A 27,459-nucleotide genomic window follows, 5' to 3' on the forward strand; every position below is an offset into this window, starting at 1 on the left:
CATGACTTCCCTTCAACAAAACATTGGCTGATTCATCCTGATTATCTCGAGTTTTTCTAAATGCATAGTTATAAAATAATCTGCTTCCTGATCAATTCTGATACCATCTGCACAAAGTGGTCAAGCTAACTGACCCAGTGATCTATGTTCCATGGTCCGCCATTTTTCCACAAAATCGTTACTGAATCTAGTCTTCAATTCCACACTTTTATTAATGGAAATTAAACTGCAACAGTTGACGCAGTGGTATTTAAGTCACATTAAGTAGTCACATCCCAGAATAATAGCCTTGACTGGTTAGGCCCCACTTTTGGAATACTGTGTGCAATCCTGGTCTCCCTGAAGTGGGAAGGATGTCGTGAAACTTGAAAGGCTTCAGAAAAGACTGAAAAGAATGTTGCCGGGGTTGGAGGGTGTGAGCTATAGAGAGAGGCTGAATAGGCTGGGGCTATTTCCCTGAAGTGTCAGAGGCTGAGGGGTGACATTATAGAGGTTTATAAAATCATGAGGGGCATGAATAGAATAAAGCCGAGGTCTTTTCCATATGGTAGGGGAATCCAAGGCTAGAGGGCATAGGTTTAAGGTGAGAGGGGAAGATTTAAAAGGGGCCTAAGGGGCGACCTTTTCACACAGAATGTGGTGTGCACATGGAATGAGCTGTCAGGGGAACTGGTACAATGACAACATTTAAAAGGCATCCAGATGGGTATATGAATAGGAAGGTTTTAGAGGAATACAGGCTAAATGCTGGCAAATGAGACTAGATTAATTTAGGATATCTGGTTAGCATGGACAAGTTGGATCGGAGAGCCTATTTCCACAGTGTTCAATTCTGTGACTCTATGACGGTCTGAATCACTAAGCCAATGATATTAAAGCTTTACCACTGCCTCCTCAAAAGTGAGTCACGGACAATTGTTTCTGACATTACAAAAAAAACTCACCATAAAAGAATGTATCTGGATAGCACCATAATCAAATGGGAAGGTATCCCAAGGTCACAGGCTATATCACTGGGTTATCCTTACACCAAATTTGACCCCTGGGAGTTACGACTGGGCTGAGCCACAGAGGGAGGTTTGAAAGAAAATCTTGAAGTGGGATAGAGAAGCTGAGAGTTGGACAGGCAACTCTAGAGGTTAGGGCCATGGCATCTGGAGGCAAGGAGCTGAAGGATATGCTAGGGGCCTGATCAGATTGAATCAGATTAAATCTCCATTCCAAGCATAAATACGTCATCCATAACTCCAGTAAGAAGTACAAGTGAGGCTTCCTTTCACAGAGAGACGTGGCAATACAGAACCCAACGCCACAGGGAGCAGTTGGAATGAAAACTGAAAGAACTGCAGACACTAAAAATCAGAAGTAAAAACAGAATTTGCTGGAAAAGCTCAGCAAAATTCCATTCTGAGGAAGGGCCACTTGACCTGAAAAACTCAGCAGGTCTGATGGCATCTGTTGAGAGAAATCAGAGTTAATGTTTCAGGTCAAGTGACCCTTCCTCAGAATGGAGTTTTGCTGAGCTTTTCCAGCAATCTGAGTTGAAACAAACAAATTGATGAATTTAAGGAGAAGCTGGATAGCTATAAATGAGGGAAAAAGAAACAGATGGTTCTGCAGTTGTGAGATGAGGAAAGGTTGGAGGATGCTCAGTTAGAGCATAAACACAGGGAGAAGCTAGCATTTCATTTTTGCAGACATTAAACAGTCCCATGTAATTTGAATGCCTTTTTAAATAATATTTTAGACTGAGTGACAACAGTCACATCACAAGCAGCAAGAAAAGAAATTCAATGAATTTGTTGCATGCTGGGGCACTGGGGGATACAGTGGTGTAGTGGTAATATCACTGGGCGAATAATCCAGAACCACAGGCTAATGATTTCAGGATGTGAACTTAAATTCCAGCATTAGGGATAGCTAAATTTGAACGCAATTTTTCAAAAAAATTGAATTAGAAAGATACACTAATTGTGGTCATGTAACCACTGTTGGTTATTGTTAAAAACCAATCTGGTTCACCAATGTCCTTAAGGGAAGGCCAGACCTTACCTAGTCTGGCCTACATGTGACTCAGAAAAGTGGTTGACTCTTAATTGCTCGCTGGGCAATCAGGAACAGACAACAAATGATGGCCTAGCCAGCGGTTTCCACATCCTATGATTTTTTTTAAAAATCATGTCCCCAAGCCATGAACTCAATTGAGGCATTACAAGAAAAAAATGAGAGGAATAATCTTTAAAGAACCAAATACAAACTAGTGATCTAAAAACAATTGATTCCAATGGCTTTAACTCAAAACATCCCACTGACCTTTAAGAAAAACGAAAACATGTCTCTAACTTTACCAGTTCCCATAAGGCCAGATACAATCGATGGTTCCCTGCCCCATTCTCCTACAAAAATCATATATAATGATCAACACTAGGCTATTAGAAAGATAATGACATGCCTCTTGAACACGAAACAGAAGTTTGCCTCCAACTGCCACAAATATCAGGGTCAGAAGAGGTACTTGCTGGGTTAGGTGGACTGCAGCTTTCTCCCATGTTGGTCCCAATGTTGTTCTTTCGAATTTAAATCCATTTTGATTTTCACAGCATGTTACAACATCTGCTCCTATGTCGCCACACATTTCCAGCTAATTAAACACTGATGTGCTTAAATGGTAAATACACAATTATTACCACATTTAGTGTCACATGTTAATGATATTAATACACAGACTACATGATGTGGTGATTTGCTGCACAGGAGATGGAAGTGAAAGTGGTGCAGTAGCTGCCATTGATAGGTTTATCATTGCACACTTTCAGTGCAGGGATGGCAGTCGGCTCACAGCTCACCTACCACTCTATTGCCCTGATTTGCCTATTTCTCAGTCACTCCTGACAAGATTTCTATCTTGGCCTGTTGCCTGTCAAGTTGTGTGGCATTGACATAGTGCAGCATTGAGTTCGGCGGGATGTAAGCAATGAGCAGAAGAGATTACAGTATTTAGAGCAGCAGAAAATCTATAGCAGAGAAACTGACAATTTATCCCAGCTCATCCATGTCAATCTTCCTCAAGTGTGCAACTAGCTTCCCCTTAAGAAGTGTCTAAATTATTCACTGCTTCCAGGGCAAGGAAATTGTTTCATGAATTCAGCACTGGATCTTCCAGAGATAGGAATATTAGGACAGGCGTAAAGTATTCAGTCCACCGAGAATCATTTCATGTGAATACAGCTGATCTGTTTTTAATTACATTAACCCAGCTATTTTTATTCACTAATGGAGCTTGGGAGTCATTGGCTGGGCCAGCATTTAACACCCATCTTTAATTGCCCCTTCAGAAGGTGGTGGTGAGCTGCCTTCTTGAACCACTGCAGTCCATGTGGTGTAAGTAGACCCACAATACCACTGGGGAGGGAATTCCAGGACTGTGACCCAGCAACAGTGAAGGAATATCTATATAGCTCTGAGTCAGGACAGTCAGTGACTTGGAGAGGAACTTGAAGGTGGTGGCATTCCCATGTAATTGCTCCCCTTGTCCTTCTAAATAGAAGTAGTCATGGGTTTGGAAGGGGCAGTCTAAGAATCTTTGGTTGATTTCTTAAATAGCTCCATCTGCAGCTTGGATCTATAACCTTTACATATTCTTTCATAACAGAAAGCTATTAGTTCAAGATTTTTCAATTGATGCCCAGGACTCATAAAATGGTTGCTTAGACAATAATTATTGCCATAATTTTTAACTGTATAATAGTTTCTAATTCACAAGGAGCAGGGAAAATGTGAAACCATTGGCACATTTTACAGTTCAGATATGATTTGTTTGTTCATTTACTGGTCAATGAATTCAGTAAGCACATTTGAGGACTTAATGAATGTCAATGTCACTCTGCTGTCTTCGAAAGATCAAGATCCTTTGGAAATGCATGATACAGCATTATTAGTGAGGGAAAGATCACTACTTATTGAGCTGCAACACCACAATAGGTAATATAGATGCAAAGGCAAATTAAATGAGGATGTGGGAGTGAGATCTCACACTCTCTGAGAGTCAACAAAAAACATACACCAAATGTTAAAACAGTGAGTTTTAAAACTCATTTGTGGCATGTGGATGTCTCTGGATGGCTAGCATTTATTGCCTGCCCCTAGTTGCCCTTACGAAGGTGTTGCTGAGCTGCCTCCTTGAATCTGATACAAGTCTTCCCTATTTACATCTTCTAAATATCAACAGTTCATCCCTACCCACCATAGCCTCTTAGGAGGTTCATGATTGGCTCATATATATAGATATGTATGTATATATAGACAGCTAATATTCATTTGCAGTGTCAATGAGAACGTATGTGTTTATTTAGTTCACATCGGCAGTTTCAATCATCGGGATTGAAATAAATCTGAATGCCCTGTTCCAATTAGCTCGCCAAGCGCATGCACATACACCCACACAAACACATTCTCACAAACAGAAACACACACACACAGAAACACACACACACACGCACATACATGTAAACACACACAAAACGCAGACACACCTACAGCCCAGACATATACACTCACAAACACAAAATGCACAAACACACACACACACACACACACACACACACACACACACACACACACACACACACAAAACCCAAAACCCAGACACACACAAACACACACTTACACACATATGCACACGCACACAAAATTGTACCAACACGTACACATACAAACACCACACAGTTACACTGACACACACACAAATGCCACATAGACACACACACATACATCCACAAAACCCAGACCTATACTAACACACTCACCCACATACGCACACGTGCACAAAATTGTACCGACATGTACACACACAAAAAAACCACACACACACACACACACTCACACACACACACACACACACACACACACACACACACATAAAAAGCCCAGGCAGACACAAACACACATATGCACACTCATGTCGACACACACAAACATACATACATACACACACAGATACACACACTCACACACACATACACACTCAAACACACATGGGCATGCACACAGAGACACTAAGCATATTAATTTGAAGACTATATTCAGTTTTAACTTCCCTAAGTCAATGTTACACCTCTGATGGCTTTTGAGTGGAGAAACACTTCTGCTACCCGTGAAAATGTCACCTGGAAGACTATGAAACCATAAGTTATTTTGAGGGTTCAGCCTCATTTTGTTATAGTGGGAGAACTATTGGGCCTGCTCAGTCATTAACTGCTCACTGGGGGAGATGGATAGAGTTGTTAAGAAGGTGTATAATGTGTTAGCTTTCATTAATAGAGGGATTGAGTACAAGTGCCGTGAAATTATGCTCCAGCTGTACAAAAGCCTGGTTCGGCCACATCTGGAATAATGTGTCCAGTTCTGGTTGCCTCATGACAGGTAAGATGTGGAAGCGTTGTAAAAGGTGCAGAGGAGATTCACCAGGATGTTGCCTGGGGAATGGAGGGAAGTTCTTATGAGGAAAGGTTGAGAGAACTAGGGCTTTTCTCTTTACAAGGACAAAGGATGAGAGGGGGCTTTATAGAGGTAAATAAAATGATCAGAGGTATGGGTAGAGTGGTCAGTCAGAGACATTTTCCTCGGGTGGAGATAGCTATTATGAGGCGACATAGTTTTAAAGTGAGTGGTGGTTGATATAGGGGAGACATCAGAGGTAGATTCTTTATTTAGAGAGTGGTCGGGGCATGGAATGCATTGCCAGAGAGGGTAGTGGAGCCAGCCTCAGTGGGGGCATTTAAGCAGCTATTAGGTAGGCATATGGATGATAGTATAAGGTAGGGGTGGACCTTAGATAGATCTTAGGATTAGGGTAAAGGTTCGGCACAATGTCGTGGGCCGAAGGGCCTGTACTGAGCTGTATTGTTCTACGTTGTATGTTTCTGGGGAGAGGGTAGGGTGGGGACTGGTGGGCATTGTGCTGTACGGAGGTAAAATTCCAGGGGGTCAACCTGGGGATGACCAGGTCATTGTGCTTTTAATTGGGAGACAGGTTTAGTGGGAGTGGGCTGATAAGCTGACAGTAGGCCAGAGGATTCTTGAGGGGGCCAGAATTATGAAGAATGCTCCTGATAAGAACCTTTAAATAAACTGCCCTAAGCAGGATTTCAGAGTGATCACTTTGTCACTTGAAGAATTAAACACAGCCTTTGCCCTTCATACGGGCATGCTATGTTTCATTATTCTGGGCAGTATGGGGGTTTGGGAATTCATCAAACAGAAACGAGGCAACAAACCGACTGCTTCCCACAAGACAATGTGTTTCTCGGTGATGTCGGTCATTACGAACATAGCGTCTACATGGCCACACCCGCAACTCACCCACTCTCATTGTTTCATATGCAATGCAAAATGAGCACTGTTCACCTGAAACATCATTGGCCACTTCCACTCTAATGACTATTGTCTCATTGTCTCGCTCAGGTCATTAACTGAATACAAACAATGCACGATAATATAGGCTGTGTAGAAACATAGAAGGATTACTGTGAAGACAGAGGCTACCCATCACAAAGTGTCTGTGCCAGATCTCTGGAAGAATAATTCGCCCAATGCACCACTTTGCCTATTTTTTCCTGATAGCTTTTGAAATTCTTCCATTTAGATAAAACCTGATCCTTATCTGAGTGCTAAGATCGAATCTACCTCCACAAGAGACTGAGGTTGTACAATTCCTGTCCCGAATTACTCGCTATATAATGAAAGGTTATTGTTGTAATTGATGTGAGGAGATCCAATAATCCTGTTGAGTCCATCCGTAATACTCCTTCCTGCTGTGGTAGGAGTTCTTTCTCTTTTGATTTATCTATTGCAGTGAAGCTGAAAGCATGTTTCCCTGGCAAACATGGCATCAGTCCCCACTTTACACACAGATGTTAATGCACAGTCTGCTTGAAGCACTTTCATCTCCGAGTCAGACGATTGCGACTCCAAGTTTTTCCTCACAATCCTGAGCACACAACCTCAGCAATGCTTCCAGCACAGTGTTGATAGAAAGTCCTGCACTATCCACACTTTGTAAAGACTCTAAATTGAGGATTACACTGCTATAAGGAAATACCATCTGTGACTAACTCAGACATTTAAGGATGGTGTGAAATTGAAAAAAAAGCTGGAAAATGTTATAAAAGTTACTGGTAGCCCAGAAAAATGGGATTTTTCTTTCAAAACCCTAGCAAAGGAGAATGACAAGATAATAAAGAAAGCAAAATTAAAGTATGAGATAAAATTAGTAAGAAACATAAAAATTGACAGTAAAATCTTCTACAAATATAAATAAAGGAAGCAAGTGGCTAGAGTAAACGTTGGTCCCTCAGAGGGTACATCTGGGGAGTTATTGCAAACTGATGAAATGAAAGAGATCTTGATCAAATATATTATGTCCAACTTCACAGTAGGAAACACAGAAAACATCCCAAAACACTTGAAAACTAAACAGCAAAGGAAAAGTTAAGCATGGAATAATCATGATCAAGAGAGAAGTACAATGAAAATGAATGAGAGAAGAGGCTGACACTTCCCATGGACTTGACAACATGTGTCTTAGTTCTCATTAGTTCTCTGCCCACAGTACAGCAATCTCCACCACTGGCAGAGCAAGGAAACACCCTAGGCACTGTGTGGTTGGCACCAGTCCGATCCACTATATCTGTCCAACCAATAGGATCCAAATTAGTGTTGTAATGCATACTTTTACATGACTGGTGTTGTCTGGAGCTACAGACAATGATGGTAAGGTTAGAGTGGATACCAAGGGTAGATAATGCTTTATTGCTAGGCTATTAATCCTTAAACCCAGTTAATGTTCTGGGCACCTAGGTTCAAATTCCACCATGGTAGGTAACAGAATTTGAATTCAATAATAATCTGGAATTAAGAGTCTAATGATGACCATGGTTAATTGTCAGGAAAAACCCAGTTGATCAACTAAAGTTCTTTACAGAGGGAAATCTTATCTGGTCTGTCCTACATGGGACTCCAGACCCATAGCAATTAGGGATGAGCAACAAATGTTGGTCTATCTAGTGATGCCCACATTCCCATGAATATTTTTGTTTAAAAAATGTACTTTCCATCATGTATCTAACCAGGAATCTCTCCTCTTCTTACTGTCTGTGATTGGTATGTGTTGGGAGGATTTACAAGATATTCAATCTCTTTGTAACCTGGTTATAAAAAAAATCCTTCCTTTGTTCTCATTCCTTAACTGGGACTTGAACCCAGGCTTTTGACTCAGAGACAGAGACGTCACCCACTGCACCACAATTCCTCTTGGATGCTGAACGTATGGAGTACAATCTGTAAAGAATTCCCAATTCTGGATATTTTATCTGATATTATATAAAACAATAAAAACAAAAATGTAAATGAAACAAAAACACCATTTGACAAAGGATGGAGACAAAAAGCAGGAAACAATAAGTTAGCTGGTCTAACATCTGCAATGGGAAAATGTTGAAATCTATTATTAAGGAGGACGCAGCAGAAATTCAGAAAATTCTTGTTAAATGGGGCTCTTAGCATAAACGAACTAATGGCTTGTGCTTGTTTTCTGTCACTTACTCTTCTCTACATGCTGTATCTAAAGGCATTACCAACCATCAGTGGTACAGGATAAACCACCAGAGAATTTTAACAAAAAGAGGAATGTGTCTTCGACCCAATAACGTAATTGTGTATAATAGTGTAATATAATGCTGTAATATGTGGAATAAACTGCACAGAGGAAGTGGTTGATGCAGGCACCATTACAACATTCAAATGACATTTGGATAAATACAAATGAATTGGAAAGGTGCAGAGGGATATGGGCCAAATGCAAGCAAATGGTACTAGTTTAGATTGGGAAACTTGGCTGTCACGGACAAGTTGGACTGCAGGGTCTGATTCTATGACTATGAGTTCATTGCATGATTGTAGCAGGTATAATTAGCACTAACTAGTTAATTACAATTATCAGGAGATGAAGGCATCTTCAGTGGCACCAATTGCAATGTGGCCTGATTGTCCACACAAAGACTGTGTTATATCCTCAGATTGGATGGACCTAATGCAGCTTCGAAATTAATACTTCAGAACCATTGTCTTATACAACAATTATAATACTATAAGCAGAATCAACATTGTTTTTGAAAGAGAAATCATGCCTGCCAAACTTGTTTTTTGAGGATGTAGCAAACAGAATGGGTAAAGGGGAGCCAGTAAATGCAATGCATTGAGATCACCAAAAGGTATTTAACACGGTGCCTCATAAATGGTTACTGCACAAGATGAGAGCTCATATTACTTGAAGTGTTATACTAGCAGTGATACAGGATTGGTTAATGGGATGCATAGAGCAAAGATAATTAAGTCATTTTCAGTTGGGAAACTTTTATTAGTGAAGTTTGATGGGATCAGTGCAGGGTCCGTCACTTTTTGCAGCCTATATCAATAATCTGATGAAGAGACAGACAATATTGTAGCCAAATTTGTTGGTGATACAAAGATGGATAGGAAGGCAAGCCGTGAGAAGGATATAAAAAGTAAGGAAATGAATATGAATAAGGTAAGCAAGTGGGTAAAATATTGGTAGTTGTGGAATATAACTGAAAAATGTGAGCAAGACTTTCTCTTCATTCAAAGAAGAATTTACATCTTAATAACATCACTCCCATCCTTAGGATGTCTCAGCGTAAACCACAAATTTTTATACTTCTTATCACTGTTGAAATGCCCACAGTTTGTTCACAGCTTGGTACTTAAAATGAGAGACGATCACTCCATTTGTTTAGAATGGTGCAAGTATTGCAATAAATATTCTGAAGGACAAAGGGAGGGCATCTTGCCTTTCAAACAGTAGCATGGGATTTTTATCAGCGAATAGAAGAGCTCCAGCTAGCAACACTTTCTATCTGCTGGAGAACAATAATGTGGGTGTTGTAGTTAATTTCCGACTCAGAAAATAGGATGTCTCACATATACAGATAACTACATGCTTTTTCAATGTCAGAAAGAGTCTATCTTAAGTTGGCTAAACAGAGCTCTGCCTGATTCTCTGGTAGGCTGTGCCTGGTTCTGTACCATGTCTGTCCAATACAGACAGAAAAAAACATCAACTTGCCCTTATCACCATGATCATGTACACATATGTATTTTGTATTTCGTTGTCATACAAGAAGCAGAAATTTTCCATACGAGGTCTGCAGGGATCTGTTCTTGATTCCCAGTCTGCTCCCAAGAATGACACAAGCCATCGAGGGCACAGGGTTCCTCTCCAGTCATTTCCACAGATGTGGGCCCGGACAGCATGTAAAGTTTATGCCTGTTAAAATATACCTTACAGTACTAGCTTGCAAGGTTTCATCTAACTCTTGTTATAACTTCTTTTTATAAAATGTTATTTAATTCCCCCAAGAGTGGGCCACAAAACATGTACCTGAATCCCTGATGATGTGTCTTCTCTGTGCTCAGGTTTAAGCCACCAGTAAATGTTCATTACATTTCCCTCTTAACCAAAAGGTCCCTTGCCTAACAGTCCCTGGAGTTGATGTTAAATAGGACAATATTTTATTCTCCGGCTATTTGATTAGCACTGAATTAAATCCCTACGTCCAAAAAAAAGACAACCATGACAGTTTCCCTGTCACACTCTTCAATATTTATTGCAGGCATTGCAGAAATTAATCAGGCGTGACTAGACATATAGAGAGTCAAAGGATCATGGTCCCTTGCTTTATCGCCAAGCATACCGCGATTAGCTTTTAATGAACACTCAGTCTATCATCAGGAATATCAACTGATCAATGACGTCTCTGTGATCATTACGAGTTGATAGTAGAACCTCCTCCTTTTCTGCATGTAATTTGCTTCCTGAAATTTGTTCCTTAACTCTTATTTTTTTCCCCTCCTGTCCTTAACTGCTACAAATCTCACAGCAGCATTTCGCTGTCGTTGATCCAAATGGTGCTTATTAGCTGCACTGCCAGTTATGTTCGCGTACTGATTTGAATGGACATCCCTCAGCATTAGTAACTCAAGGAGAGTAACGAGATTCATTGAAGGAGGCCACTCAGCCCGATTATGTTTGCGGAAGGAAAATGAAAGAGCTATCCGATCTTTCACCATTGTTTTTCCTTCAAGTAAGTTAGCAATTTCTTCTTGGGTTTTATTACTGAATCTACTTCTACTATCCTTTCAGACAGTGCATACCAGAACATAACAATGCATTATAGAAACAAGATTCTGCTCATCTTGTCTCTGGTTCTTTTTCCAATCACCTTAAATCTGTTTATAATCATGTTCCTTGCCTGTCGGTCACTATAAATGATTTCATTTTATCTATCTTATCGGAATTCTTTCTGATTTTAAACTCTTATGTGAAACCTTCCCTTAACCTCCTCTGTTCTTTGGAGGATAAGCTTCACCAGTCTTGCCCAAATAACTGAAATCCCACTGGAGGTTCTGTTGTAAACCTGTTTGACTTCCTCCCAGTTATAGACTTGCATGCAGAATTGGATGCACTCTTTCTTTCCAGTGTTTACATATCTGGCAAAGCCAGCATTCAATGCCCATCTCTAATTGCTAGGCCATTTCAGAGGGAAGGCAGAAGTCAACCACATGGCTGTTGGCCTGGAGTCACATATAGGCCAGACCAGTTAAGGATGGCATTTTTCCTTCTTTGAAGATATCAGTGAGCCAGATCGGTTTTTATAACAGTTGATGACAGTTTCATTGCTGAGCTTAGCTTTTAATATCAGATTTATTCATTAAATATTAAATGTCGCCAGCAACAGTAATGGGATTTGGAGTAGTGTCCTTCAAGCATTAGCCTAGGCATTTGAATTGCTAGCCCCAACTGAGGCCTAAACAGCAAATGTCCTTACTTCTGTACTTCTAATAATAAACCTAAACTTTCTCAATCTCTTCCACCAACTTTCTTAAACAAAGATTGAAGAACCACCTCTTCTTGCTGCTTGGACTAACATATCTTTGTGATTGAATGCTGATGGGGAGGAAAGGGGGGCACAGTAGCCGTTCTTCAAATTAATTTTGCCACCATGAATCAGTGTACCTCCAGGGTAAACTCAAATGTCCTTACAAATAGCTCCAAGTGTGTCCGGCAGTCATAACTGCAGTTGTTACCAAATAAAAAGTGGTTCCAAACCTGAAACCAAATCTGAGCCTCCATTAGCAATGGACGGAGCTGGTTATTTACTGACTCAAGATGTCAGAGTGAAGAACTCAAGCTCATTGTACATCTGACATGCTGAACTCCGTGCATTTCAGTTGAAGCACATGTTAAAGTATTCCGTAAGATTGCTGTTTCTGCTTAAAAGGTGCACATCAGTGCTCAAAGCAATGCTCTGTGAGGTCATGATACTTATAACCACATGTGCTTCTGTTGCTAGGGAAAAGAAAGGTATTTTTAAAGACAAAGCAGTGATACTTGAAAATGAATCTACTGAGTACACTGGAGCTCCATGAGACTCCATTAGTCTATTCATCCCATTAAGTCTGGCCCACCATTCGATCTTGGCTGATAAGTTTCTGAACCCCACTTCCGCTTCCTCCCCACAACCCTTGATCCACTGCCTAATCAAGAACATATTCCTCTCTGTTTTACAATACTCATGGACAAGGATGGGAGTGGTCCTAAAGGAAGAGTACTAAACTGGGGGAAGGCCGACTATACCAAGATTCAGCAGGATCTGAGGAATGTAGATTGGGAGAAACTGTTTGAAGTTAAATCCACATTTGATATGTGGGAGGCTTTTAAGAAGAGGTTGACTAGCGTGCAGGAGAGACATGTTCCTATGAAAATGAGGAATAGAAATGGCAAGATTAAGGAACCATGGATGACAGGTGAAATTGTGAGACTAGCCAAGAGGAAAAAAGAAGCATACATGAGATCTAGGCGACTGAAGACAGACGAAGCTTTGCAAGAATATCGGGTATGTAGAGTGAATCTGAAACGAGGCATTAAGAGGGCGAAGAGAGAACATGAGATATTGCTGGCAAACATGGTGAAGGAAAATCCCAAAGCCTTTTTTTCATATATAAAGAGCAAGAGGGTAACAAGAGAAAGGATTGGCCCACTTAAGGACAAAGAAGGAAAGTTATGCGCTGAGTCAGAGAAAATGCGTGACATTCTTAACGAGTACTTTGCGTCGGTATTCACCAAGGAGAGGGACATGACAGATGTTGAGGTTAGGGACAGATGTTTGCTTATTCTAGGTCAAGTTGATATAAGGAAGGAGGAAGTGTTGGGTATCCTAAGAGACCTTAAGGTGGACAAGTCCCCAGGTCCGGATGGGATCTATCCCAGGTTTCTGAGGGAAGCGAGAGAGGAAATAGCCGGGGCCTTAACAGATATCTTTGCAGCATCCTTAGACACGGGTGAGGTCCCGGAGGACTGGAGACTTGCTAATGTTGTCCCCTTGTTTACGAAAGGCAGCAAGGATAATCCAGGTAACTATTGACCAGTGAGCCTGATGTCAGTGGTAGGGAAGCTACTGGAGAAGATACTAGGAATAGGATTTATTCCCATTTGGAAGAAAATGGGCTTATCAGTGATAGGCAACATGGTTTTGTGCAGGGAAGGTCATGTCTTACCAACTTAATAGAATTCTTTGAGGATGGGACAAAGTTGATTGATGAGGGAAAGGCTGTAGATGTCATATACATGGACTTCAGTAAGGCATTTGATAAGGTTCCCTATGGCAGGCTGATGGAGAAAGTGAAGTCACATGGGGTCCAGGGTGGATTAAAAAAACTGGCTAGGCAACAGGAGACAGAGGGTAGTAGTAGAAGGGAGTTTCTCAAATTGGAGAGCTGTAACCAGTGGTGTTCTACAGGGATCAGTGCTGGGACCACTGTTGTTTGTGATATATGTAAATGATCTGGAGGAAGGTATAGGTGGTCTGATCAGCAAGTTTGCAGATGACACTAAGATTGGTGGAGTAGCAGATAGTGAAGGGGACTGTCAGAGATTACAGCAGAATATAAGTAGACTGGAGAGTTGGGCAGATAAATGGCAGATGGAGTTCAATCCGGGCCAATGCGAGGTGATGCATTTTGGAAGATCTAATTCAAGGGCGTACTATACAGAAAATGGAAAAGTCTTAGGGAAAATTGATGAACAGAGAGATCTGGATGTTCAGGTCCATTGTTCCCTGAAGGCGACAATGCAGGTCAATAGGGTGGTCAAGAAGGCATGTGGCATGCTTTCCTTCAGTGGGTGGGGTATTGAGTACAAGACTTAGCAGGTCATGTTGCAGTTGTATAGGACTTTGGTTCAGCCACATTTGGAGTACTGTGTACAGTTCTGGTCGCCACATTACAAAAAGGACGTGGATGCTTTGGAGACAGTGCAGAGGATGTTCACCAGGATGTTGCCTGGTATGGAGGGTGCTAGCTATGAAGAGAAGTTGAGTAGATTAGGATTATTTTCATTAGAAAGACGGAGGTTGAAGGGGGGACCTGATTGAGGTCTACAAAATCATGAGAAGTATAGACAGGGTGGATAGCAAAATACTTTTTCCCAGAGTGGGGGACTCAATTACTAGGGGTCATGAGTTCAAAGTGAGAGGAGGAAAGTTTAAGGGAGATATGTGTGGAAAGTTCTTTACACAGAGGGTGGTGGGTGCCTGGAACGCGTTGCCAGTGGAGGTGGTAGACGCAGACACGTTAGCATCTTTTAAGATATATTTGGACAGGTACATGGATGGGCAGGGAGCAAATGGACACAGACCGTTAGAAAATAGATGATGGGTTAGACAGAGGATCTTGATCGGCGCAGGCTTGGAGGGCCGAAGGGCCTGTTCCTGTGCTGTAGGTTTCTTTGTTTCTTTGTACGCTCAATGACTTGGCCTCCATAGCCTTCTGTGGCAATGAGTTCCATAGATTAACCACCCTCTTGCTGAAGAAATTCCTCCTCATCTCGAGTTTGAATTATACAAAATGAATCAGAACAGCGTGTGCCATTGACAAGTTTTACTGGATTTTCCTCCCTTGTTGTGAAAAGAAGGTGGAGTAATGAAAAAGAGAGCAGCAAGAATTCACAAACAGCCACAAGATTAATAACCAATTCATCTGTTTCTGTGGTGCTTTGGTGGAGGGATCAATATTGGATAAGGTGCCAGAGAGAATTTCCCTGCTCGTCTTTGAATAGTGGCACAGTCTTTTTATCCATGCGGCCAAGAAGGCAAAAAATCATTCAAAAATTCAGGGTCTCTGTCAGTCCTATAATCCCTCAGTACTGAGCTGGACTGTAAAGACTGGTAATACACTCAGGTCTCTAATGGGGACCTGAACCAATCTTCATTGTTCTGAACAGACAATTTTCATTAGATTGGAAACATTCAAGTGCACAGATGCAAGAGAGCAATTATAAAGATTAGATTACTCATTAGCACTTACTAAAATTAGCATATTAACATGAGTAGATCTAATGTGCCGTTGGGTGTATGAAGTTTTTGATGCTGGTAAATTATCCTGTTGTTAGGCAATTGATGTCATGCTTACAGAGAGCAGTTTGGTCAAATTTAACATCAAAATCCTTAAATCACTTTGCTAAATAAGGCTGGCATTTATGTAGCATCCTTCATGACCTCATAATACCCCAACGTGCTTCACAGTCAATTAAGTATTTTTGAGCTGTGTGCTGTATTACAATATAGGAAACAAGCAGCTAATATTCTGAGAGAGAACAGGGGGAAGTTTTAGTTGAGATCAAAATTAGGTTATCCACAACAGGAGTAAAGCTGAAAGGGCCTATTTGGACCACTCCTACTCCTACTTCTATGTCCTTAAATCCCTGTAGCAAGAGCCCCTAAACAACAATGTGATAAATAACCAGATCATCTGCTTGAGTGATATTGACAGCAAGATATATGCTAGACACTGGGAAGAAGTCCTTTGCTTTTCTTTATATAGTGCAACAGTAATAACATTATTCATAATCTAGAGGCCCAGACTAATGCTTTGGGAACAGAAGTTCAAATCCCGGTAGGGCAAGGATGGTGTAATTTAAATGCGGTTCATTCAGTCTAGAATTGAAGGCTGGTCTCGTGGTAGTGGTCATAAGGCTATCCTCCATTGTTATAAAAGCCCCTGTTTCACTAAAATCTTTGAGGGAAGGAAATCAGCCATCTTTACCTTGACTGAGCTCTCCCAGAAAATACAACTAGTAAACATGGTCAATGAGACATACTGTATCTTGTGCACTTCAAAATGGGAGCCCTGTAGCTTAATTTCTATATACTAATCCTTTTGTTTTTCTCTTTGGGGCATGTAACTTTGATCCACTGTAACATGATTGATTCTTACCTTCTCTCTGAAATGGCTTATTAGACAATAATGTGTTGGCAACTATGGACGGTCAATAAATGCTGATCATGCAGTAAATATGGCACCCACATCCCATAATAGAGGCCAGAGAGGGCTTCAATTTAACAGTTTATGTTAACAACAACATCTCTGACAGGGCAGCTCTCCTTCAAAGCAACAGTGGGCACATGAGCTTGGATTGTGCACTCAGTTCTCTGGAGAAAAACAGGACGGCACAGTGGCTCAGTGGTTGGCACTGCTGCCCTACAGGGACCCGGTTTGATTCCAACCTCCGGCGACTGTTGGTGTGGAGTTTGCACGTTATCCCAGAGTCTGTGAGAGTTTTGTCTGGGTGCTCAGAGTTCCTCCCACAGTCCAAAGATGTGCAGGGTAGGTGGATTGGCCGTGCTAAATTACCCATAGTGTCCAGAGATGTTTAGTTTGGGTGGGTTAGATATGGCGAAATACAGGAGTAGGAAAATGGGGCTGGGTGGGATACTGTTCGGAGGGGCGGTGGAAACTTGTAGGGCTGAATGGCCTGTTTCCGTACTGTAGGGATTCTCATGGGAGTTGTGTTCAGCACCCCTAGCAGTAGTCAGGATGATGGGGAAGAAAATAAAACAGGAGATAGAAAAGGCACGTAAGAAAGGCACTATTTCAATAATCATGAGGAACTTCAACATACAGGTTTACTGGGGAAAATCAGGTTGGTAGCTAATCTCAAGAAAAGGAATTCATAGAATGTCAACAAAACGGTACTATGTACCATCCATCTTTGAGAGCGAGCCCATTTTTTGTACTTATCCTCCCACTTCCTATATTGGGTAGGTCTGGTTCTCTCCTCAAGAAAAGGAATTTACAGAACATTTACAAGGTGGGTTTTTTTTGGAGCTGCTCTTGGTAGAGCCCACGAAGGAACAGGTGATTCTGGATTTGTTGATGTGCAATGAGGATTAGGGAGATGAAGGTGAGGGAACCCATTGGGAGCAGTGGACATAATATGATAGAATTCACCCTGCAGTTTGAGAGGGGAGAACAGGAATCAGATATAATGGTATTACAATTTAGTAAAAGGGTTCATTCATGAGGCACAGCAGAAGGAAGAAGAAACACGCTAAGGGGAGGCTGAGGTAAGCGTGGCTGACAAGGGAAGCGAGGGACATGGGTAAAAGCAAAAAGAAAAAAAATCACACTATATGGTGAATATTTGTTGGAAGCAAGAGAATTGGGAAGCCTTAAAAAATAGCAGACGATAGCTAAAAGAAGCAATAGAGGGGTAGAAGATGAAATATGAGTAAGTAAGCTAATAATATAAAATAAGATTGCATCAGTATTTTTAGATATCTAAAAAGCACAAGAAAGGCAAGAGTGGTCATTGGACCAATGGAAAATGATGCTGGAGATGCAGTAATAGGGAAGGAAGAAAGGTTGGAGGAAATGAATTCATACTTTGCATCAATTTTCACCATGGAAGGATACCAGAATTTTAAAATAGTCAGAGGGCAAAGGTGAGGGTGATGGTCATCACTGAGGAGAAGATGTTGGAGAAGCTAAAACGTCTGAAGATGGATAAGTCACCCGGACCAGATGGACTACACTCCAGAGTGCTAAAAGGGATGGCTGATGAGATTGCAGAGGCATTGGTGGTAATCTTCCAGGAATCACTGGAGTCAGGAACGGTCCCAGTGGACTATAAAATGGCTAATATAACATCTCTGTTTGAGAAGAGAGGGAGGCAAAGGGCAGTAAACTCTTAGCCAGTTAGCTTGACCTCTGTCATGGGTAAGATTTTGGAGTCCAATTTTAAGGATGAGATTTCAGAGTACCTGGAAGGGACTAGTAAAATAGGGCTGAGTCGGCACAGCTTCATCAAAGGGAGGTCATACCTGACAAATCAATTAGAACTATTTGAGGAGAGAACAAGCAAGTTTGACAAAGGGGAGCTGGTGAACATGCTGTATTTGGATTACCAGAAGGCTTTTGACAAATTGTCGCACGGGAGGCTACTAAATAAGACAAAGAGTCCTATGGTGTTAGGGGCAATGTACTGGCATGGATACAGGACTGGCAGAAGGTACAGAGTAGGGATAAAAGGTTTTTTTCAGGATGGCAGCCAGTGACTAGTCGAGCTCCACAGTGGTCAGTGTTGGGACCAGAGCTATTCACCACTAACCTGGACGAAGGAACCATTGTTGCTAAGTTTGCAGATGACACAAAGATTGGTGAAGAGGCAAGTAGCGTTGAAGAACAGGGAGGCTCCAGAGGGATTTGGACTGGCTAGGAGAGCGGATAAAGAAGTGGCAGATGGAGTACAATGTGGAAAGTGCGAGGCTGTACACTTTGATAGGAAGAGCAGAGGCATAGATTACTTACTAAATGAGGAAAGGCTTCAGAAATCCTAAGCACAAAGGGACTAGGCAGGATTCTGTTAAAGTTAACATGCAGATTCAGTTGGCAGTTTGAAAGGCAAATGCAATGTTAGCATTCACTTCATGAGGGTTAGAATACAAGAGCAGGGTAAAGCTAAGGCTGTATAAGGGTCACGTAAGATTGCATTTGGAAAATTACGAGCAGCTTTGGGCCCCATAATTAAAGATAGTTAGTTAACATTGGAGGGTGTTCAGAAGAGATTTACAAAAATGATCCGAGGGAGGAAGAGCTTGTCATATAAAGAATAGTTCACGGCTCTGTGTCTGTACTCAATGGAATTTAGAAGGATGAGGAGGCATCTGATGGAACCTGACAGAATACTGAGATGCCTGAAAAGAGTGAATTTGAAGAAGATGTTTCCATGAGTAAGAGAGGCCAGGACCTGAGGGCACAGCCACAGAGCAAAAGGGTGACCCTTCAGAATGAGATAAGGAGAAATTTCTTCAGACAGCGGGTGGTGACTATGTGGAACATGTTGCTGAAGAGGGTTTTGGAAAACAAGTCATTGAGTGCATTTAAGACAGAGATAGATAGGGCCTTGATTGGTAAGTGGTCAAGGGTTACAGGGAGCAGGCAAGAGAATGGGATTGAAAAACATATTAACCACAGTCAAACAGTGGAGCAGACTCAACAGGCTGGGCATGCTATCCCAGTGTGTCTCAATTGATCCTCCTTTGTCTGAAGTTAGCTACCTCAGCCAAGCCAGATGAAAGTTTCAATTTAATATGTCTCTGCCAACTATATCAGAATAAGTCTTGAAAGTTTTTACCATGTTTGTACTCTTTGTCCCTGTATTTAATAATCATTGTGTTTGTTCCTTTGATTTTATAAAGTGTTCTAGTTCCTCTGGGGCCTTTGAGTCCTAATCTGTGATCTGCTGTTTAAACGTACCCTGCCTTGTATCTGATTGATGGCAGGATTAATTAACACCTCCGTCTTTATTAGCACCATATTTCTTCACAACTGTATTGTAAAGTAATCATGTTAGATGTGTTTTAGCACATAGTATGTTACTTGAAGTTACTAAAAGCCCTCTGAGGTTTCAGCAAAAAGAATGCTAATATGCCACGTTGTGGTAATAGCACCATATTAATAAGTTAAAATAGAAGCAGCAATGATTGCCCGTGTAATATTACCAATCAGGCAGGAAGGCTACACACTCACTTCTTCTAATAGATGCTTTCACCATATCATCAACTGAGGGATAGAGGAATAGGTTCCTGATAAGAATAAAACTAAAATGGATTTCATTTTTGTTCATTCAAGGTACTGAGAGGAACAATATGGGGTAAACAGGTATGCTTGTGATCCTTTCCTTTAATACTACCACTGAAAACAGATCCCCTGAGGAGGCAATCTGACCCCCTTGAGCCTGCCTCTCTGTTCAATATGGTCATGGCTGATCACCAAACACAACACCCTGATCTCACCCTCCCCCTCCATGACAAAGAACAAAGAAAATTCCAGCACAGGAATAGGCCCTTCGGCCCTCCAAGCTTGCACCGACATGCTGCCCATCACAACTAAAACCCCCTACAATTCCTGGGATCGTATCCCTCTATTCACTTTGATCCCTTTAGGTACAAGAGCAATATCGAATTCCTCCTTGAAAACACACAATGTTTGCCTCATCCACTTTCTGAGGAAGTGAATTTTGTGGCAAATGGGATGACATTAATTTAGGATAAACAAATTGAACTGAGAGGTCTGTTTCTGTGCTGTACATCTCTATAACTCTATGACTCTAAGTAAATTGTACAAAGTGAGGACAAATTACATTTTTGTTCCAATCATGTCTTCTCGATTTCCCTGGGAATGAGAGATCATTCACTCCATTGTTGCCGCAGACACCACCAAACATCAGAGAGAAAATTGGAGCATTTTGTCAATCAGTAATTCATGCTGTGTAGCTGATGAAAAGACTTTTGAAATTTAGAAGGACAGCCACTTATTGCAGTACATGCAAACAATGTTCCAATAGCTACAGCGTTTGAGTAGCAGATACCGTTTGGTTTAATTGTGAGAGATTATAGCACGGAAGTGCGAATTGTTTTCAATTCTTTTATATGTGATGAATTCTTTACAGCCAGGCAGCTTGTTAATACTTGCTGTTGAGGCCCAACCATAAATAACAAGTCAGACTGAAATTGTCCACCAGAAATAGTCACTCATTCAAAGGAGGAAGGGGAAAGCTGGGAAGATAAATGTTTCAGTAAAGTGACCATGGTCCCACCCCCTCATCAAAGAGAGATGACCGTGTTGAGTTTAACCTGAGGATCAACAAGGTTGAGTAGGCAGGACCTTTGTAGTGAATTTAGGTAGTAAAGGAATTGAACTTGCACTGTTCCTAACACCCTGCATTGCAGGCCAGCTATCCAGCCAAGTGAGCTAACCAACCCCAGCATAATTGCGCACACCAGAGGAATGCTGCAAGTTCAAATAGAAGCAATGTGAGTCAAGATCATGGTTCAATAACTTGGACTTGCTGCTAAGTGTGAGCCTTAAACCCTGAAAACTCATTGCTAGAGCTAAAATCATAGAATCATAGAATCCGTACAGTGTGGAAACAAGCCCTTTGGCCTAACAAGCCCACACTGACACTCTGAGCATCCCACACAGACTTATTCCCTTGTAACCCACCGAATCTACACATGCCTGGAATCTGCGGGCAATTTAGCATGGCCAATCCACCTAGCCTGCACATCTTTGGACTGTGGGAGGAAACCGGAGCATCCGGAAGAAACCCACGCAGACAAGGGGAGAATGTGCAAACTCCACACAGACAGTTATCCGAGGGTTGAATCAAATCCAGGTCCCTGGCACTGTGAGGCAGCAGTGCTAACCACTGAGCCACCGTGCTGCCCCTATTGAAGGAAAATACACAAGTTATAAAATATAAAATATAAAATCCTACAGACAAGAATGGAACTGCAATTCTGGTTCACTGAAATAGAATAAGTGAGAGGTTGGAGACAAACCACCTGAGAAAATCAGTATTAAACTGATGGAGACGTATCAACCCTGGATGACATCTGGTACCAGGTTCAGTTACAAATAGCAGGTTGCAACACAATCATCGATAAGTGTCTCCATTGCTAGGCAACAGCAAAATCTCTGCAGATCATTTGTTTTGAAGTCAAGTCTGTTGCCATTTCGATTCCAATGCCAAACTGACAATGGACTCCCTTGCTGGAGAAGTGAGTCTCATTTTCATCTGACGATTAACTGTCTATTATTTTCACCCTGTACTCTCACTGCACCTGCTCCTTTTGTCTGTGTGTCCATCGAGGTGTAGGATGTCAAAGTTGGAGAACAGAGTCTAACTTTCACTCAGAGTCAGCAGGAAGGTTTATCTACCCTAGTGACAGCAGCAGCTCTTTCAGGTAAGTGCAAAACGTTCCTTTCAAGAACAACAGGAGCCCAAATAATTTTTGGAACCTGGAAGTAAAGATATGACATCCTCCACGTTGGACTATCCACACCTCCTGCTCCTCAGAGGTGATCAAAGGGGATGGGTAAAAGTGGGAATAGATACTGAGTTGAATGATCAGCCATGATCGTATTGAACACTGGGCCAGGCTCAAAGGGCTGAATGCCCTCCTCCTGTTCTAATTTCCAATGTTTCTCTGTATCCATGGAGAAAGGTATCTGTACCACTCCCTAAGGTCCCTAAGGCAATTGCGTGATCAAATATACTAATACTTGTTGTTATCATGCAATAAAACTTTACGTTATCTAGAAACAGAGGCCCTTCTGTATACTCTACAGTGGTGTGCTCTCTAACACAATCATGTTTTTATTGCAAAAATGTATTTTATTCATTAAAAAAATTATGTCCATACACAGGGGTACTATAGCACTTCTGTACAGTCTTTGCAGTTTAGGAAAAAATTTAGAATTTAACATCCCCTTTATGTGCAAACAAATGCATCTCCAATTAATGTTTTACTGTTGCCTAGCACCATTTAAATAAATCCCGAAACAACAAGAGGGTCTGATAACTGAACAGACTCTAATTGTACTTTGGTAGGAAGACCTTAGACTGGAAGACCGGCAAGTTTCGGGCAGCTGATGTTAGTTTTGCTATTTGTTTTGGGGAACAGCCCATAGAACACAGTGTATAGTATCGTGGAACTGTTCAGAATGAACCGCAACAAAAACTGTTGCATCTCTCTCCATAGCTTCTTTTCAAAGACACATTCAAGAATGTGATGTGTGATGGTCTCATTCCTTCCTCTCCTGCAGCTGTTTTGAGGGCCACAGCCACTAGATAGATGCAAGACAATGCAAAGACAGAGGAGGGTTGGTGATAACAAATGCCTCAGTCAACTGTTTTCAGTCCCACATACCAATTGGGGTGTCATATACTAAAGGTGGTGATCTGGGAAAATATCATAGAATCAAGTCAAGCTTGATACCAAGACACAGCTTAAGAAGGAACAATTTAACAAATGTTTTGTTACGTTGGGTGACTCGTCCTTCATGCAAAGGTCAATGACACAATTTTCAAAGATCGTACTTTCTACATTTGGATGAAAAGGCTGTCAGAAAAGTGTTTGCCCTATTGATGAGTACGGAGCAAAGAATTCACAGTATGGCGAATGGTCATTCTGGTCTATGCTTTGTGTGGGAAGCTATCAAAAATGAAACAGAAATATTTGCAAATCTTGTACAGTCATGGAGAGCCAAAAAAAGTTTTGCTTTTATATGCATTCATTATTCTGCTGTGCTTATACGATTGTCTCTATATGTGTGTACTTCTGGTCTACTTGTGAGTGTATTGTATAAATTACCTATGTAAGTGTTTATGCTTCAAGGTTTATGTGTATTAATGCTTGTTTTTTCTGTAGGTGTGGGAACATCAGCATGTCAGTGATCTACAAATGACCATTTATGATGTGTTTGTACCTTCATGTTTCCAGGTGAATGTTCTTTCACAAAGTCATTTTCAGTCACAAACATGTGTGACCTCTACTCCTTATTCTGAGCCACCTCAGAAAGCGATGGTGGCCTTCTTCAACCACCTGCAACTTGATACAATTGTGCAGCTTGTTCTGCCACTTCAGAGAACAGTTAATCCTCAACAATATTGTGCATGACTGGAGTCATTGCCCAGACCAGATTTCCTGCCCTGAAGGACTGCCCTAAAGCAGATGGCTTTCTTTATCACTTTTACTGATATTATTTAATGTTTGTGGCTATATTTGATCATTTCTGTGGCCATACATCTGGGATATTTTTATGCATGCTGTGTGTTCACATGCACCTCTGTGCACATGCAAATATTTTTATCTGTGTGAACACACCTTCATACTGTGGAATTTTTTTTTGCGTGTGCAAGTGTGCTTATAACTGCCTATGCGTATGCATCCCTTTTCTACAGGTGTGCTTTGTATATGAATGTACGAATGGGGTAATGTAGTGCATATGTACATGTGACTATGCATGTTTATTTCTGCTTGTGCTCATATGTGTGTGTATGTACATACATATGTCTGTATACCCAAGTGTCTGGATAAAATGAGAGGAGAATGAGAGAGTAATGAGTTGAGAGAATTGAAGCTGAAGTGTGTAACAATCAAGCTCAAATAAGACTGCAACAAACTGATAATAATAAGTAATTTTGGAATCCAAGTTAATGTATTTAATGGGGCAGAATGTAATTAAAACCTGACAGGCTGATTGAAGCAAATGTATGTAAATTAGGAATTTTAATGGATAAATTATCTTTTTTAAGAGCTTGTGGGGCTTGTGCTTATGCATTTTAATTTCTATTGAACTAACAGAGACAAAATGAATCAGCATGCATAATAGAATGGAGGGAGGGGAAAAGAAATATTGTGGATTGAAAGAGCAGATAATATAGCCTCACCACTAACTGAGGTTTATCTTAAATGGACAATTCAATAATTTCCGTACTTAAATTAAAATTATCATAAAGAATTTAAATTGTAATAGTATTGCAATTCTTTTGTAAAGTTCTGGAATAATTTGCTTATTTTTGTTGGTTCTAAGGTTCCGCCTTCGCCAGGTGGTGCCTTTCTCTGCTTTAAATGTGCTGGTGATTTTGGGATGAGTTTCAAAGAGGTGCCATGGTGGAAACTATCCTCAAAGAGAGGTGTAAGCTATGACTTTCCTTTGGTTAAAAAAAAGTATTCATGGACTCTTTTGTCTGCTATTCTCCTGGCTTCAGAGCAGCAGTTCAGATAAAGAAAACAAAACATAAAGAAAAATATGTGAGGCTGAGAGAAGCCATTGTTTGTCGATCAACGTTCCACTCCAATTCCCAAGCAGCCTGAATCCTTTTACAAGATTCTCTGCAATCTAATTAAGAGAAAAATGATCTGAATCCCAGAACGTCCAGAGCAATAAACACGTTCAGACTGAATAAACACTTTGTTAGTGTGTTTGTTGATGATACATTTTGTCTGTCTCTTTAACTTCTCTCTAAGCACGAGGCAATGGCTTGTTGATTTGTGCACATTCTAATAACCCTTTCAAATACCTGTTCTGAACATATGAAGGTAGCGCTGGATTGTGCTATCTTGTGAGAAGTCCAGCTGAGCACATTCTTGCTCTTACCTAGCATAATAATTCGTGCAAACATTATTGGAGAATAACAACTATCCACAGTGCTACGTGGATGAGACACATAGTGGCAGCATTCCTACTGCTTGCTATTGCCGACTTTAGTTTGGTCAACATGGGCCAGATATTCGCTACCCCTACAACACATGGTTAGCAACCAAGACATTCTGGCAGCTAAGCATCAACACAAAACAGTATGTCTTACATGGAATGACACAGAATTTGACCAGAATGATCAGGAATAGTGGAAGTTGACTCTTTGAATCCTCAAGCTGTTCAATCAGATCATGGCTGATCAGCATCTTTGCTCACGAACCTACCTTGCTCCCATAATCCTGATAGCCTTGTCTAACAAAAACGTAGTAACCTCAGCTCAGAAATTCTCCGTTGGCCCCTAGCCTCAACAGCTTTATGGGGATAGAATTCCAGATTTCCACTGCAATTTGTGCAAAGATTTGTTTCTTACATTACTCCTGAAGTGACTAGTTCTAAGTTTAACCGTTCTGGACTCTGCCATCATCTCCCACACTGGAACTAATTGAAGCTAATTCAACATGTGTCTTTCATGGCCCTTTCACCTGTCTGTAACTACTTGTCCCTGTCACCATACTGCAGTTCCTCTGTCAGACTGCAGTTTCAACTCGGAACGTTGTAAACAGGCAGCTCACCCCTATATGTCTTCCATTTTATTTACCTCATGAGATCCAGCAATTTAGTCACGAGGGATGGAGCAATTCCAATTCAGAAAACAAAGGGATAATCTTTGTAATGGATTCCATCCATTGGAAAAATAACTCGATTGGATTATCTGTCCATTTTACATTGCATCTTTTCATTAGGAGTGTAAAAATCAGAGACTTCTTCCTCCATCAATTCTTCAAGAACATCACCAATTTTAACTGGCCTGCCCCTTGTTTGCTGCATGTTAGCCATGCAATAAATCAGCAAGCATGTGTTTACCTGTGTAACAGCTGTTTTAGACATCAGTTCACCATTTTGGAATGGAAACGAAAATGAGATTAAGCTAAATGCAAAAGTTTACAAGGGAAAGTGTTGCTCAGTGGCCCTTTCTCTGGATTTGATCTGCTCCTGAGTACAAAGGTCTTGTTTTGTGAGGAGACATTGAGTAGGTTGGGTTTGCACTCATTAGAAATTAATCGAATGATACGAGATCTGATTGAAATATATTGTTGAGGGCTTGACAGGGTAGATGCTGAGAAATTATCTCTTCTTGGAGCTAGGAGCAGAGGGCATAACCTTAGAAAAGGTGGTCCATCTAAGATGAGGAGCCAAGATGAGGGGCAAATCCTTCTCTCCCAAAGCCACTCAAAGGATCCATGCATGGCAATTGGCTTCAACAGAAACACAGCAGCATCGATTTCCGATTCTCAAAGACATTACTGCACACGGATCTCAGAGGCTCACAGAGCCAGAAGAAAATGAGAGGGAATGCTGCTCAGAGAGTAGCGAATCTGTGGAATTCTTCACTACGGAGTGTTGTTCAGCCTGGTATATTCAAGGCTCCAGTAGACAGGTTTTTAATCAGTAAGGGGATCAATGGTTATGGGGAAAAGGTGGGAAGGTGGTGTTGAGACTGCTCAGATTAGCCATGTTATCAATGAATGGTGCAGCAGATTTGCTGCGCTGAACTGTGCATCTGCATTTTATGGTCCAACTTCTGTGATCTCTCCCATTCACCTGTATCACGTGCTCAAAATCCCTAGGAATTGAAGTCACAACCTCTGACTGCAGTTCACCCTGCAGTGCCAATTTCGAGGAGCATTAACAGAGTGGAGTGAAGGCAACTGCATCCCTATGTTGATGGGTCGATAATGAGGGGCCACACTCTTAAGGTGAAAAGCAGAAGATTTAGAGGGGGCTTGAGAAAAATCTGTTTCACCTTGGAAGTGGTAAGGGTCTGGAATATGTTGCCCAGAGGGTAGTTGAAGTGGGAGACCTCATAACCTTTAAAAACTACTTGAATGAGCACCTAAACTATTATAAAATTCAAGGCTATGGGCATAGCGCTGGAAAGTAGGACCATAGTAGCTTTAGAGTAGTTTATTTTTTGTCTGTGCAGACTCAGTGGGCTGA

This window comes from Stegostoma tigrinum, chromosome 12, assembly GCF_030684315.1.
Source record: "Stegostoma tigrinum isolate sSteTig4 chromosome 12, sSteTig4.hap1, whole genome shotgun sequence".
Taxonomy (NCBI): Eukaryota; Metazoa; Chordata; class Chondrichthyes; order Orectolobiformes; family Stegostomatidae; genus Stegostoma; species Stegostoma tigrinum.